At 36.5% G+C, this 13,762-nt stretch overlaps 1 protein-coding gene and 1 pseudogene across 21 annotated transcripts in view; one reads left to right on the top strand and one right to left on the bottom strand.

The window, feature by feature from the left end:
- Positions 1-13,762, top strand: part of BCAS3 (BCAS3 microtubule associated cell migration factor) — a 487,145-nt gene that overhangs the window by 55,306 nt on the left and 418,077 nt on the right. The gene's annotated exons all lie outside the window — the stretch shown is intronic.
- Positions 10,658-11,137, bottom strand: LOC128781578 (ubiquitin-conjugating enzyme E2 L3 pseudogene; annotated as a pseudogene).

Below are 13,762 nucleotides of genomic sequence, written 5' to 3'. Positions count from 1 at the left end.
GAGAGAGTTGTTCAAATCTTCCATAATAATTGTTTGTGTGTTTTTGTAATTTTATCAGTTTTTGCCTTATATGTTTTGCCATTCTGTTATTGGGAACAAAAACACTTAGGATGGTAAAGTCTTCTTCATGAATTTATTCATTTGTTGTTAATGAAACCCCTGGTAGTAATATTCCTTGCTCTGTAACTTACTTTTTCTATTGTATATGAGTGTGTATAGATGCTCTTGCTTTCTTTTTTCTAATGTTGATGTGATATATCTTTTGTGATCTTTTTACTTTGAACCTTTGATTTTCTTATTATGTAAAATACATTTCTTATAGGTAACATATAACAGTCTTTTTTTTTTTAAATACAGTATTTCACTGTCTTTTACTTGTATCTTTAGACCATTTACATTTAATGTGTGTTAATGGGAATTGATTTAAATATACCATTTTACCTTTTTCTATTTTTCCTAAGTGTTCATTGTTGCCTTTCCCAATTTTTTTTTCTGCCTTCTGTTGGACTATTTTTATGATTCCACTTAATCTCCTTTATTGTGTCTGTTTACTATGTATGTTTGTTTTGTTTTTAGTGTTTTTTAGGATTTACAGCAGTTTTTACTTGATTCAAGTGATATTATACCATTTCACATATTGTATAAAAATCTCAAAACACTCAACAACAAAAAATACTACCTGATTTAAAAATGGTGAAAGGACTTGAACAGACATTTCTTCAAAGAAGATAATACAAATGGCCCATAAGTACACGAAAAGATGCTAACATTATTAGAGAAATGCAAGTGAAAATAATGGTGAGACACTACTTTGCATGCATTAGGATAGCTAGTATCAGAAAAACAGAAAATAACAAGTGTTGGTGAGGATGTGTAAAAATTGGAACCCATGTGGTTTGCTGGTGGTTATGTAAAATAGTATAGCTGCTGCAGATTTTCTTTTCTTATTCTTTAAATATGTTTATTGATTTTAGAGAAAGAGGAAAGGGGAGAGAGAAAGAGAGAAACATCAATTGGTTGCCTCTTGCACCTGCCCTGACTAGGGATCAAACCCAAAACGTAGATACGTGCCCTGACCGGGAGTCGAGCCTTCATTCCTTTGGTGAACAGGATGATGCTCCAGCCCCTGAGCCACACTAGCAGGGATGGCTGTGGATTTTCAAAAGTAGTGGATTTATGAAAAATTTTGGTTTGGTTATTGACATACTTTAAGTAATTGAATACACACATATTTAAAATAGACTTTTTTAAAGAGCAATTTTAGGTTCACAGAAGAATTGAGTGGAAAATAGAGTTCCCATATATTCCCTGTGATAAGAGCTGCTGTTCTCCACATCCTCACCAGCATACTTGGTGTCGTCGGTACTCCAGATTTCAGCCATTCTGCTAGCTCCGTGATTTTCCACTGGTGCGCCGCGAGAAATTTTAAAACATTTAATACCTGCCTATTGAGTCAGGGGCACTGACCACTTTCCCTTTAGATTATCAGAGTAAAAAAAAGACAATAGCCAATACAACAATAGCCATCCAGTGTGAAAAACTCAAACTTAGGACTATTTTTTTGTCAGAATGGCAGAAAATGTAATATATTTTTTGGTGTGCTGCAGAATTTTAGTAATTGGTTTTTGTGTGTCGTGATGGGAAAAAAGTTGAAAATCGCTGTCCCAGCTGCGTAATGGTCATCTCATTGTTACAATTTCTTCATGACATGTGGAGTGTCTTTTCATATACTTACTTGCCACGTGTTTATCTCTAGTGAGGTACCTGTCAGGGTCTTCAGGTTGTTTTTGTTTCTTTTGTTACTGTTGAGTTTTAGGTGTTCTTTATATATTTTAGATAACGGTCTTTTATCATGTATGCAGATATATATGTTATATACATAACTTAGAAATATTTTTTCCCAGTCTTGACTTGTCTTATTCTCTTGACAGTGATTTTGCACAGTGCATAGTCAAATATTTTTTTCTTTTCCCTTCTTTACATGTATTTTAGCACACTTGATGCTGTTTCACAACTCACTAATGTTCTGTTCATTTTTGAAAATTTTTCATCGAATTTATTTTTTTTTGATTTGATTATTTAAAATGTTTTTATGCATTGATTTGAGAGAGAGAGAGAGGAAGTGTGAGCCAGAGAGGGAGAGAGACACGGATTTAATGTTCCACTTATTCATGCGCTCACTGGTTGATTCTTATGTGGGCCCTGACCACGGATCCAACCTGCAACTCTGGTGTATTGGGAAGACATTCTAACCAACTGAGCTATCCAGCCAGGGCTTTATTGAATGTATTGGGGTGACATTGTTTAATGAAGTTGTAGGATTGTTCGTTTTTTTCAGTCTTTTTTCTTCCTTTCTTTTTTTATTGAATAGCAAGCTTTTATTAAATATGACAGCTACATTTACTTCTTCTGATCCCTGAAAGTTTAAGTAAAAATTTTAAATTATTTTATTTATTTATTTATATTTATTAATTTTTAAAATAATTTTAATTTTTATTTTATCTATTTATTAATTTTTCCCCAATTTTAAAATTATTTTATTGTTGTTCAGTTACAGTTGTCTGCATTTTCTCCCCACCCCTCTACCCCGCCCCAGCCAAATCCACCTCCCTCCCCTGCTTCCACCCTCCCCCTTGGTTTTGTCCATGTGTCCTTTATAGTAGTTCCTGAAAACCCTTCTCCCCACTATCCCTTCCTCCCTCCTCTCTGTCTATTGTTAGATTGTTCTTAACTTCAATGTCTCTGGATATATTTTGTTTGCTTTTTTCTTTTGTTGATTATGTTCCAGTTAAAGGTGAGATCATATGGTATTTGTTCCTCACCGCCTGGCTTATTTCACTTAGCATAATGCTCTCCAGTTCCATCTATGCTGTTGCAAAGGGTATAAGCTCCTTCTTTCTCTCTGCTGTGTACTATTCTGTTGTGTAAATGTACCATAGTTTTTTGATCCATTCATTTGCTGATGGGCACTTAGGTTGCTTCCAGTACTTGACTATTGTAAATTGTGCTGCTATGAACATTGGGATGCATAGGTTCTTTTGGATTGGTGTATTTATTTTTCCATTGCCATTTATCCCCCCATACCCTCTTCCACCTGCACCCATCTCCTGGCCCCATGCAATCACCACATTGTTGTCTCTGTCCATAAATTCTTTCTCTTTTTTATGTTTTGCTTTATCCCTTTGGGTCCTCCCAACCTCCCCAGAGCTGTCACATTGCTCTCTATCTATGAGTCTGTCTCTGTTTTGCTTGTGAGTTCAGCTTCAAAGATGGAAGCAGTATTAGATTCTAGATATGAGTGAAAGCATATGGTATTTGTCTTTCTCTGACTGGCTTATTTCACTTAGCAAAATGTTCTCCAGGTCCATCCATGCTGTTGCAAAGGGTAAAGTTTTCTTCTTTTATACGGCTGAGTAGTATTGCTTTGTGTAAATGTACCATAGCTGTAGTTTCTGTTGGTGCCTCTTCTTGTTTCCTAATGTTTTCTTTTGCAGTATCTAATATATCATTTCCCTACCCAGTGAATTTTTCATCTCAGACACTGTATTTCCCATTTTTAGAAGGGGTGTGTGTGTATGTGTGTGCACACAGGTGCATGCATGTGTATGGAGAGATGTCCAGTGTCTTTTTAACATGTTTGCACTCTACCTTCTTGTATAAATGGAGTATGCTTTTCATAGTAGTTTAAATGTCACTCTATTTCTACTCAATCGTTCTATTGATTGATTTATCTCCTTAATATGAGTCAAATCACATTGCCTACTTACATGCCTTGAAATATTTGTTTGAATGCCACACATTGTGAATTTAATGTTGCTCAGGGGCTGTTTTGTATTCCTTTAAATACTTTTGGGCTTTGTTCTGGGATACATTTACATGACTTGACTTTTTGTCTAATATGCCTGGAACAGCCTTTAGTCTAAGGCAGGAGTGTACAAACATACTCTGAAAGGGCCAGGGAGAAATACTTCAGGCCTGTGGGCCATGTAGCATCTGTCACGACCATTCACCTCTGCCATCATTGTGCAAAAGCAGCCACTGACAATGCTTAAATAAATGAGTAGGACATTGGGGCATTCCCAGGGCTCATATCAGTGTTTCCCTTGTTTCAAGGATCACTGTCTTGTGCTGTTATCCACTGTCTGAAACTGTTTTCGTACTTTTTATCTGTTAAGTTTTCCAGCAGGAGGATAAATCTAATCCCTGTTAATCCATTATGGCTGGATGCAGAAGTTCAGCATTTTTCTTTAATTCAAAGGTGTGGATAATTTTCTGTAAGATTGCTTAGAACAGCACCTGATACATAGTAAAAGTTCTGTATGAATTTTTGTAAATAAAGAAAATAAATAAATTGGGATTGGATTTTGTTGGGTAGTTAAAATTTAATGTATCTTTGGAGAAATTGAATCACAGATCCTTTAAAAGGTGCAAGTGTTATAGAGGAATTTGAAGAGGTATTTTAGCTTTAATTGTACTGTTTTATCTCTGGTGCTAGATGTAGTAGCAAAAGAACATGATAAAAACACCAAGGGAATCTTTTATTTCTTTTGATCTCATGAATAGGTAAAGGAGGCTTAAACTTTCCCTCCCCTCTTGCTATCATCAAGGGACTACTATGATTCTTGCCTTTCAGAGAATGGCATCTTTTTTTTTTTCTCTGCCTGTAATTCTTTTAGTCTTAAAAACAAGAGGATTGGGCCTCAGTTGTTATCATTTGAAGTATCTTCTTGGCACTTACTTTTTAACCTAGTTTCCATTGGAAATTTTCCCCTTGTTGCTGTTACTTTGTCCTGCAGGTTTTATGTATATATGGATTTACTTTGGGAATATATTGGAATTTTCATTATTTTCACTTATGGTGTAATATGGAGAGAATTTGCAGCCATGTGAATTTATATAGCTTTATAGTTAATAGCAACAACCAGATTCCTGATCTAATTAAACTCTTATTTTAAAATGTGAAAAATGAAACTACAACTCTGGGTTTATGTCTTCAAAGGAGTGAGAAGTACAGAATTTTGGAGAGTGGCTACCTGGTGATAGGTAGGCTACAGGGTTTATGATGTATGAGTCTATGTAAGTACAGTAAATGGAAAGTGTCGGTAATATTTTACTTCTCATCTTCAGCGATGGGTTCATCAGCAAGGTGTTTATTATATTACTAAAATATAAAGAGGAGGCCCACACCATTGAGGAGAAATGAACCAAGGATCATTAATTGTTTACCTCTTTGGACTCAATGCCCTATGTGGAGAAGAAAAAGATAGAAGCAAGAGAAACTGAATATGATAGTTTTCCTAGGTCAGAAATGGACATCAGAAATGAAAATTTAGAGGTTTATAGTGAAGTTTTCCTGCCTCTGCTGCTGACATGGTGCCTGTGAAAGAGATTGTGGCAAAGGGAGGCAAAACAAAGAAGGAGGTTTTGGAATTTACCCTTGACTGCACCCACCCTGTGGAAGATGGAGTCATGGATGCTGCCAATTTTGAGCAGTTTCGTCAGAGGGCATCAAAGTGAATGGAAAAGCTGGGAATCTTAGTGCAGAGGCTGTAACCTCGAAAGATTAAGATTAAGATCACTGTAACTTGTAGGGTACTTTTTTCCCAAAGGTATTTGAAATATCTCACCAAAAAAATGTTTGAGGAAGAATAAACCATGTGATTGGTTGCTTGTAGTTGCTAACAGCAAAGAGAGTTAACCAATTGCATTTCTTCCAGATTAATTAGGGTCAGGGGCGTCCAGCATGCGGCCCGTGGGCTGCATGCTGTTCAGGATGGCTATGAATGCAGCCCAAAACAAAATCGTAAATATACTTAAAACATTATGAGGTTTTTTCTGATCACGTTTCACAATATATCTAATGTGTGGCCCAGGGACGCCAAAACCCTGGACACCCCTGACTGATGAAGAAGAGGAGGAAGATGAGGATTAAAATTTCTTTATCTGGCACATTTTATATGACTTCTTGAATAAACTTTGGGAACCAAAAAAAGAAATTAATGGAAGATCTAAGAGGGAGGGATAGTTCTCTCTATATGAGATCTTTTTGTAAATAAAGATGTACTCTTTAATTTGCTCATGTTTTAAATTTCAGTTCTGCATTTAAAAAAAATCAAATTTATTTTTAGAGAGAGGGGAAGGGAAGGAGAAAGAGAAGAAGAGAAACATCAATGTGTGGTTGCTTCTCGAGCGACCCCTACTGGGGACCTGGTCCACATCCCAGGCATGTGCCCTGACTGGGAATTGAACTGGCAACCATTTAATTCACAGGCCCACACTCAATCTACTGAGCTACACCAGCCAGGGCTCAGTTCTGCATTTTATAGTACTGTGTGTGTGTGTCTGGATGCATGTATTTCTGTAACCAGAACAATGACTGCATAGAGCTAAAGTGCTGTATTTTTGTTCATATTATTGAGAGGGCCACTGTAGTAACATGTGAAGTTAATCATATAACCTGCATACCATGGCATTACAGTTTCTCAAAGGTAAATAATACCCTTCTCCAATGTACTGCACAGAACTATTGTGAGGAGAAGTAAACTGTATTTTTTTTTTTGAAATTTTTACTGATAAAATGGCTAAAATGGATGGGTGTCAAGAGGGAGCCCTGTGATTCACCACTGGCAGGAGGGAAGAAGAGGCTACAAAATTCTTGATGTCTTTCTCCATCAACATTTCCCTCTTTCCCTCTCACATTATACTCAAAGTGTTGCCATCACTCTCTTGAGGACATGGGGCCTAAGTTCCTTATGCCCTTTATCCTTGTTTGACTCAATCACCATGAGAAGCCCAAAGGTCATCTCTCATCCTTACACTCTGCTCCCTATGGCATTGACTTGTCAAGCTTTTCGGATCTGTTAATTCCTCTGCTCCCTCCACTACTCATCTGACTCCTGAAACTTCTTGGCTGGGGCCTCTGGAAGTCCCTATCATCTGCAAAACCCCCCTGTACTGTTAAACTCTTTTAAAATGTGCTTTTCCTTTCTCCTCCTTCCTTTCTTAGTTAATACCTTTCATTTTTTGATGGTATTTTTATCTCATGGTTTTCTGTAGTGCTACTACATTCATAATCCCTAATACCCAGTGATACTGAGGATCTTTCATGTGCTTATTTGAAGTCCCTTTATTTTCTTTGGTGACATGTCTATTCGTGTCTTTTGCCATTAATGTTGAATTTACAGAATTCCTTACATACTCTGAATTAAAGGCCTTTGTTGGGTGTATGATTTGCAAATATGTGTGTATGTGTGTCCATGGCTTATATTTTCATCTCTGTTTAAATGAAGTCCAAAAAAGTAAACTTTATTTTCAAATGAGAGGATTATTTCCTCAAGAATATGTTGCCACAAAGTAGTGGGAGCTCTTACACACAGTATTAACTTTGAAACTCTGTTTTGCTTCTCATTTCTCAGATAATCGTTACACTTGGGGAAATTGGTATTTACTCAGTTGCAAGAACATTGTGTTATTCAGCAAGATTTATTTCCCTGTTGTCTGTAAATCTTTAAAGGAACTGGACAATCCCCAAAGTTTACCAGTTGATCCCTGGGTGGCATAAGAGGTTTTCCATTTTTTTTTCTAAGAGGATATAGTTACCTATAACGTGGAAGGACCAACCCTGGCATTTGACGAGACAGGAGTATTCTGTTGGCTAGAACGGAGTGGTTTATGTGTGTGTGTCGCGTATGTCGTGCAGGTAGCATATGGTCGAGTGGGCGGACAGGCTGTGGAGTGTGTACGTGTTGTGTCCGAAGCAGTTTTTCCCTAAGTATGTATTGAACATACATCTAATACATCTAACTGCATGTTTTTGCAGTGCACTTTTCGGTTCATACAGTATTAGTTTTTTCAATTTGTTTTAATGCTGCCTTGATTCTAGTACATTATTCTACCACTCACAGAGTATTTCTAAATCATGCAAGGATGGAGGGATTCTCTTTAAAAGGCATTCTTGGTGTCTATTTAATACATAGGCCCTGACATGGTTACTGGAACATGGTGTATTATAGTAGTTTTGAAAATATATTCATGTATTTTACGTATGTAACATTTGTCTTTACAGCGCTTTAGGTAGTTTCTCATACACAGAGTTATTGGTGCTGAAAGTAGACCTTTTAATACTAATTTCTTTTTAAACAATTACCTACCTGTCAAAACTCAGTTTATTTATTTTTTTAAAAGATTTTATTTATTTATTTTTAGAGACAGGGGAAGGAAGGGAGAAAGAGAGGGAGAGAAACATAGATGTGTGAGAGAAACATTGATCAGTTGCCTCTCGCGTGCCCATAGCTGGGGACCTGGCCTACAACCCAGGCACATGCCTGAGAAGGATTCAAACCAGCAATTTTTCAGTCCGCATACCAGCACCCAGTCCTCTGAGCCACACCAGCCAGGGCTAATACTAATTTTTGATACTTCATTTAGAAAATACTTCCTCCTGAATTCTTTGGCCTAGAGCTTCCTAAGTTGTAGCCCCTGAGAGTATCAAATGATGATACATGACTGTGATGGGCATGTATTAACAGCTTTGTTGCTTTTTAAAAAATTTATTGATTTTTTTGAAGAGAGAGAGAGTGAAACATTGACTTACTGTTCTACTTATTCATGCATTCATTGGTTGCATCTTGTATGTGCCCTGATCAGGGATTGAACCCATAACCTTGGCATGTCGAGATGGTGCTCTAACCAACTGAGCTACCTGGCCAGGGCTAGTATTGCATTTTTTGAGATACTCTTCTAAGCTAATTATAGAATGTCTAGATATTTTGTTAGGCATACATGGAAATGGTTTAAATGTTGGTCCTTTAAGATAATTTTACCACCATTTAACAAATCCTTTTTTTTTTTATTTGGACTCTCAAAGAGTTTTTCTTCATGTTTTTCTTCTTCAATTTAGCCTATCTTATACTTATTTGGATCACATTTCCTCTTACTGTCTTTTTCTTATTCCCTCATTTCTTTTATCCTACTCTTTAAAAAGTTTTAAGAACAAATATTTATAAAAATTAATTATATATATGTTCATGTATATCTGTTTACACATTATTCCTTAATTATATTTCTTTTTTCATTAGTCAAGATATTAACAATTGTGTACATGTTCTGACTTTTTAGGTGTGAATTTTTTATTTTACCAGAGACTTATCGAAATTCCTAAATCATAGGCTTTTTGCTTTTATACAATTCTGGAAAATTCTCTGTTGTTTATCTCTTTGAGTATCATATTTTAAATTCTTTCTGTTCTCTTCGGTCATTGCCTTCACCATGCTCCACATAGAACTCTCTGTCAGAAATTCAAGACCAGATAAATAATCTAGCAAGAAAACAGAGTAACCTTCACAAAAGAAAAAGCAACTCAGACCAGATGTTTTTTATCTTAATCTTAAATGATAACTAAAAATTAAGCAGCACATGAAGACAACCAGTCATTTAAAGGACAAATACACTGTCACAAGAATCTTAACATTATATGTGAAATAACTGTAATATCACTTGAAAATAGAGTGCAGTAACTTCAACGCATACTGCAACTCCAGACCAGCAATAAAAACAAAAAACAAATTTAAACCAAACGAGTGTAGTTCATCAGCTAATAAAAGAGATAAAATGGCATATTAACCCACCAGAAGACCAAACCAAATTATATGCTATTAAAATATATGTTAAGTATAAAGATACCAACATATTTAAAGTAATAAGACGGTAAATCTATACCATGCAAATACTAATAATAAGAAAGCTAGAGTGACTGTATTAATATTGGGTAAAGACTTTAGAGCAAGTATTACCAGGAATAAAGAAGGACATTTCATAACGATAAAATCATTAGTTCATCAGAAGATGGGATGACCCTAAATATGTGTTCATTTAATAACAGAGGTTTCTTTTTAATTTTTTAATAAACCACATATATATAGTTTCTTTTAAATAATTTTTTAATCCTCATTTGAGGATGTAACTATTTAATTTTAGAGATTGGGGAAAAGAGTGGGAGAGAGAGGAAAAGGAACATTGAGGTGAGAGAGTCCCAAAGAAGTTGGACCCAAGGAGGAACACACCAAGGCACATCATAATTACATTACCCAAGGTTAAAGATAAGGAGAGAATCTTACAAGCAGCAAGAGAAAAGGACACAGTTACCTACAAAGGAGTTCCTGCAAGACTGTCAGCTGATTTCTCAAAAGAGACCTTGCAGGCAAGAAGGGGCTGGAAAGAAGTATTCCAAGTCATGAAAGGCAAGGACCTACATCCAAGATTACTGTATCCAGCAAAGCTATCATTTAGAATGGAAGGGCAGATAAAGTGCTTCTCAGATAAGGTCAAGTTAAGGGAGTTCATCATCACCAGGCACTTATATGAAATGTTAAAGGGATTTGTCTAAGAAAAAGAAGATAAAAAATATGAACAGTAAAATGACAGCAAACTCACAGTTAATTTTTTTTAACATTTTAAATTTTTAATCCTTTCTTTACAGGTTACCTATGTCACTTTTGATTAAGAAAACTGTAGAAAGTTAGTAACTGCCACATGCGAACGCCAGGTGGTGGCACATGTCAATTCTCCACAGAACCCTGCTTTGCGAGGCGTCTGAATGCACTGCCCGGGTCTCTGCTCACATTCGCTGGAGTCAATCGCGGAGGTTTTAGTCCACAGGTCACTTTTCCCCATATTTCTTTGTAAACTCTTCAGTGTTATTACAGAATTTTTTACAGTCCTTAGAGTATTCTTCAGCTAGGTCAGCCTGAAGGGGGTGCTCGGGCTGGGGGTCGTTCACCAGTGCTATGAGGGACTGGATGACTTGGTCGGTTTTGGTTGCTGGCTTCCAGTTTTCAGCACTAATTACTGGCAGACAGACCTGCCCCTTTTCATCGATGTAGGGGTGATAGATCTTTGTTTTAAATGTGATCTTCGGTGGTTTGAATGGGTACTCTGCTGGAAAGTTGATTTCGATTCTGAAGTCCCCCTTATCATATGGAGGGTTGTCAGGAACAATAAGCCCTTGCCAAGTCAATGAATTAGCTTCATCAACCTGGATGTTACGGAAGTTTTTCAACCCACATTTGTGGATTTCTTCAAGCTCCTTCATCAGCCTCCTGCTGGCCGCCATCTTGGATCAAACTCACAGTTATTAACAACCACACCTAAAACAGAAACAAAAACAAACTAAGCAAACTGCTAGAACAGGAACAGAACCACAGAAATGGAGATCACATGGAGGGTTATCAACAGGGGAGTGAGAGGGGGAGAGACGGGGAAAAGGTACGGGGAAAAGGTACAGAGAACAAGTAGCATAAATGGTAGGTAGAAAATAGACAGGGGTTAGGTTAAGAATAGTATAGGAAATGTAGAAGCCAAAGAACTTATATGTGTGACCCATGGACATGAACTAAAGGGGGGAATGTGGGAGGGAGGGGGTGTGCAGGGCAGAGGGGAGTGAAGGGGGAAAATGGGACAACTGTAATAGCATAATCAATAAGAATATATATATTAAATAAAAAATGATTTTTTATTCCTCACCTGGGGATATAATTATTAATTTTAGAGACTGGGGAAAAGAGTGGGAGAGAGAGGAAAAGAAACATTGAGGTGAGGGAAACAAAATTGGTTGTCTATCCTACACACCCTGACTGGGGACCTAACCTGAAATCCATGCATGTGCCCTGACCGGAATTGAACCCATGACCTTTCGTTTCATGGAATGATGCTCCAACCAACTGAGCCACACCAGCCAGGGCTATGTGTATAGTCTTAAATGTCAAATCATCCTCCAGGAACTTATGACAAAAATTAGTCATCCTCTACAGGCAGAGTGCAAAGGCCCTGAGGAGGAAGGATATCTTGTGTTTTTGGATAATGGTGAGAAAGAGCCCAGTGAGGCTAAGATGGGTGAGGGAGTATTAAGAGACAGGGGAGAGAGAAATAAATAATGAACCAAAGGCTGTCATACCTTATCACCTTTATTTTCTGTTAATTGAATATGCCCTTCTCCAGTTGGACTAGACATACTTTGTGTGGACTTCAGCGTTACAATACTTCATTTGTCTTTTCTTGTCTTTTGTTTTATTTTTTCCACTCCTTACCCAAATATTCTTATTCTTTGAAACCCTAATTCCAATTTGGCATTCTCTATGAAACCTTTCTGGTCAACCAAGAAAAGATGATCTGTATAAACTAATTGGGTGCTTCAAAAGGAACTTACTGCACATCATTTACTTTCTTCTTCTTATTTCATGGGTACTGGCTTCCTGAGTAGTCCAGAGATTCCTACTGAGGAATGATGACTTCAGTACTGCTTTTTGTTTATCTGTTGTATCCTTTCAAATAGTTTGTAGCATTAACTGAGGCTCATGGTTGTTACTTAATAATTGCCTATGTTTAGTTTATGATTAAAGATTGGTGTGATTTCGCTAATTTTTTTTAACATCAGTCCTCCTCCAGAATGCCTTCATTTTATTTTAAGTTATTATAATAGCTACCAGTTATTAATCATTTACAATGTGCATGCTACGTAGAATCTCCAGTTTACAGATGTGGCAATTAAAGTTCAGAATTAAGGTCATAAACCAAATAGTTGCAGAGACAAGTTTTAAAGTCCATGTGTGTCTGACTTCAAATTTCATACTCTTTCTATTTTGTGACTAGAAATCATGTTAGTTGGTCTTAGGAGATTCTAAATTAAGGCTTAATGTGTCATGCTAATTAAATATTGACTCCTTAAGTGCATGCATGCCTATGTACATGTTTGTGTGCATAAATATCAATAATTCCTATGCATTTTAAGATTGTAACACAGTTTTCCTTCTATTTCATAATAGCCAGATAATAGACTTTTTCATCATGAACTACTTCTTTACCTTAGCATCTTTGTTCTAAACTAAATGTACTTTCTTTTCCCATTATATAGAGTTTTCATAAGAATATAAGCTATGAGAGTGCCATATGTATGGTGTGAGATGAATTCTGCTTTTAATGCTTCTCATTTTATAATATTTGACTTCTCCAGATTTCTTCATGGGCAGCCATACTGTATGTGAACTGGGCTACATAAAATGTCCAACTGTGGGGAGGGTGGATTAGGTGTGGCTACATGAAATGAAATGGAATATAATATAAATCATTACTCCCTTGTAGAATTGATGACAGGAAAGTATGTAAACATATGGAATACAGTTAGAATTTTATGATATAATGCAACTCATGCATGTAGTAAGCCCAAATTAAAAAACTCACTCACTGGAGATGTTAGACATCCTGCTTATAAAGCTGTAGCATTTACAGTTTAGGAATATAATGGGAAGTAAGCATCCGCAGATAAGAATGTGAGTGATAATAGTGGTTTTTTATGAATGTATTTTTTACAGATTTGGGGAGGAATGTGAATTTTAAAAGCATTTTTGGAGAGTAATTGAGCAAACAGTATTTATGAAATTTAATTCATCTAGCCATCCCACACATGTCCTTTGACTTAGCAGTTTCAAGTTTGAAAGTTGACTTCATGGGAGCAGATGTATTACTTTATAAGCATACGTTCATGGCCCTGGCTGGGTTGCTCAGTTTGTTAGAGCATCATCCCATGCTCTTGATACGTGAGTATTTGTTGATCTGGAGGGATGTACCTGATGCATTGAGTGAGAATAATCAGATACAGAATCGCGTATACAGTGTTCCCATTTTGTAAAAGTTCTGTAAAAAATGTAAAACGATTTGTAAAACACGCCGTATTTAACTGCATGTGTTTTATTTGAGATGTGGAATGTAA

Source organism: Desmodus rotundus, chromosome 9, assembly GCF_022682495.2.
Source record: "Desmodus rotundus isolate HL8 chromosome 9, HLdesRot8A.1, whole genome shotgun sequence".
NCBI classification, from domain to species: Eukaryota; Metazoa; Chordata; class Mammalia; order Chiroptera; family Phyllostomidae; genus Desmodus; species Desmodus rotundus.
The sequence above is the reverse complement of the archived record's forward strand: the minus strand, read 5'-3'. Positions and strand labels throughout refer to the sequence as shown.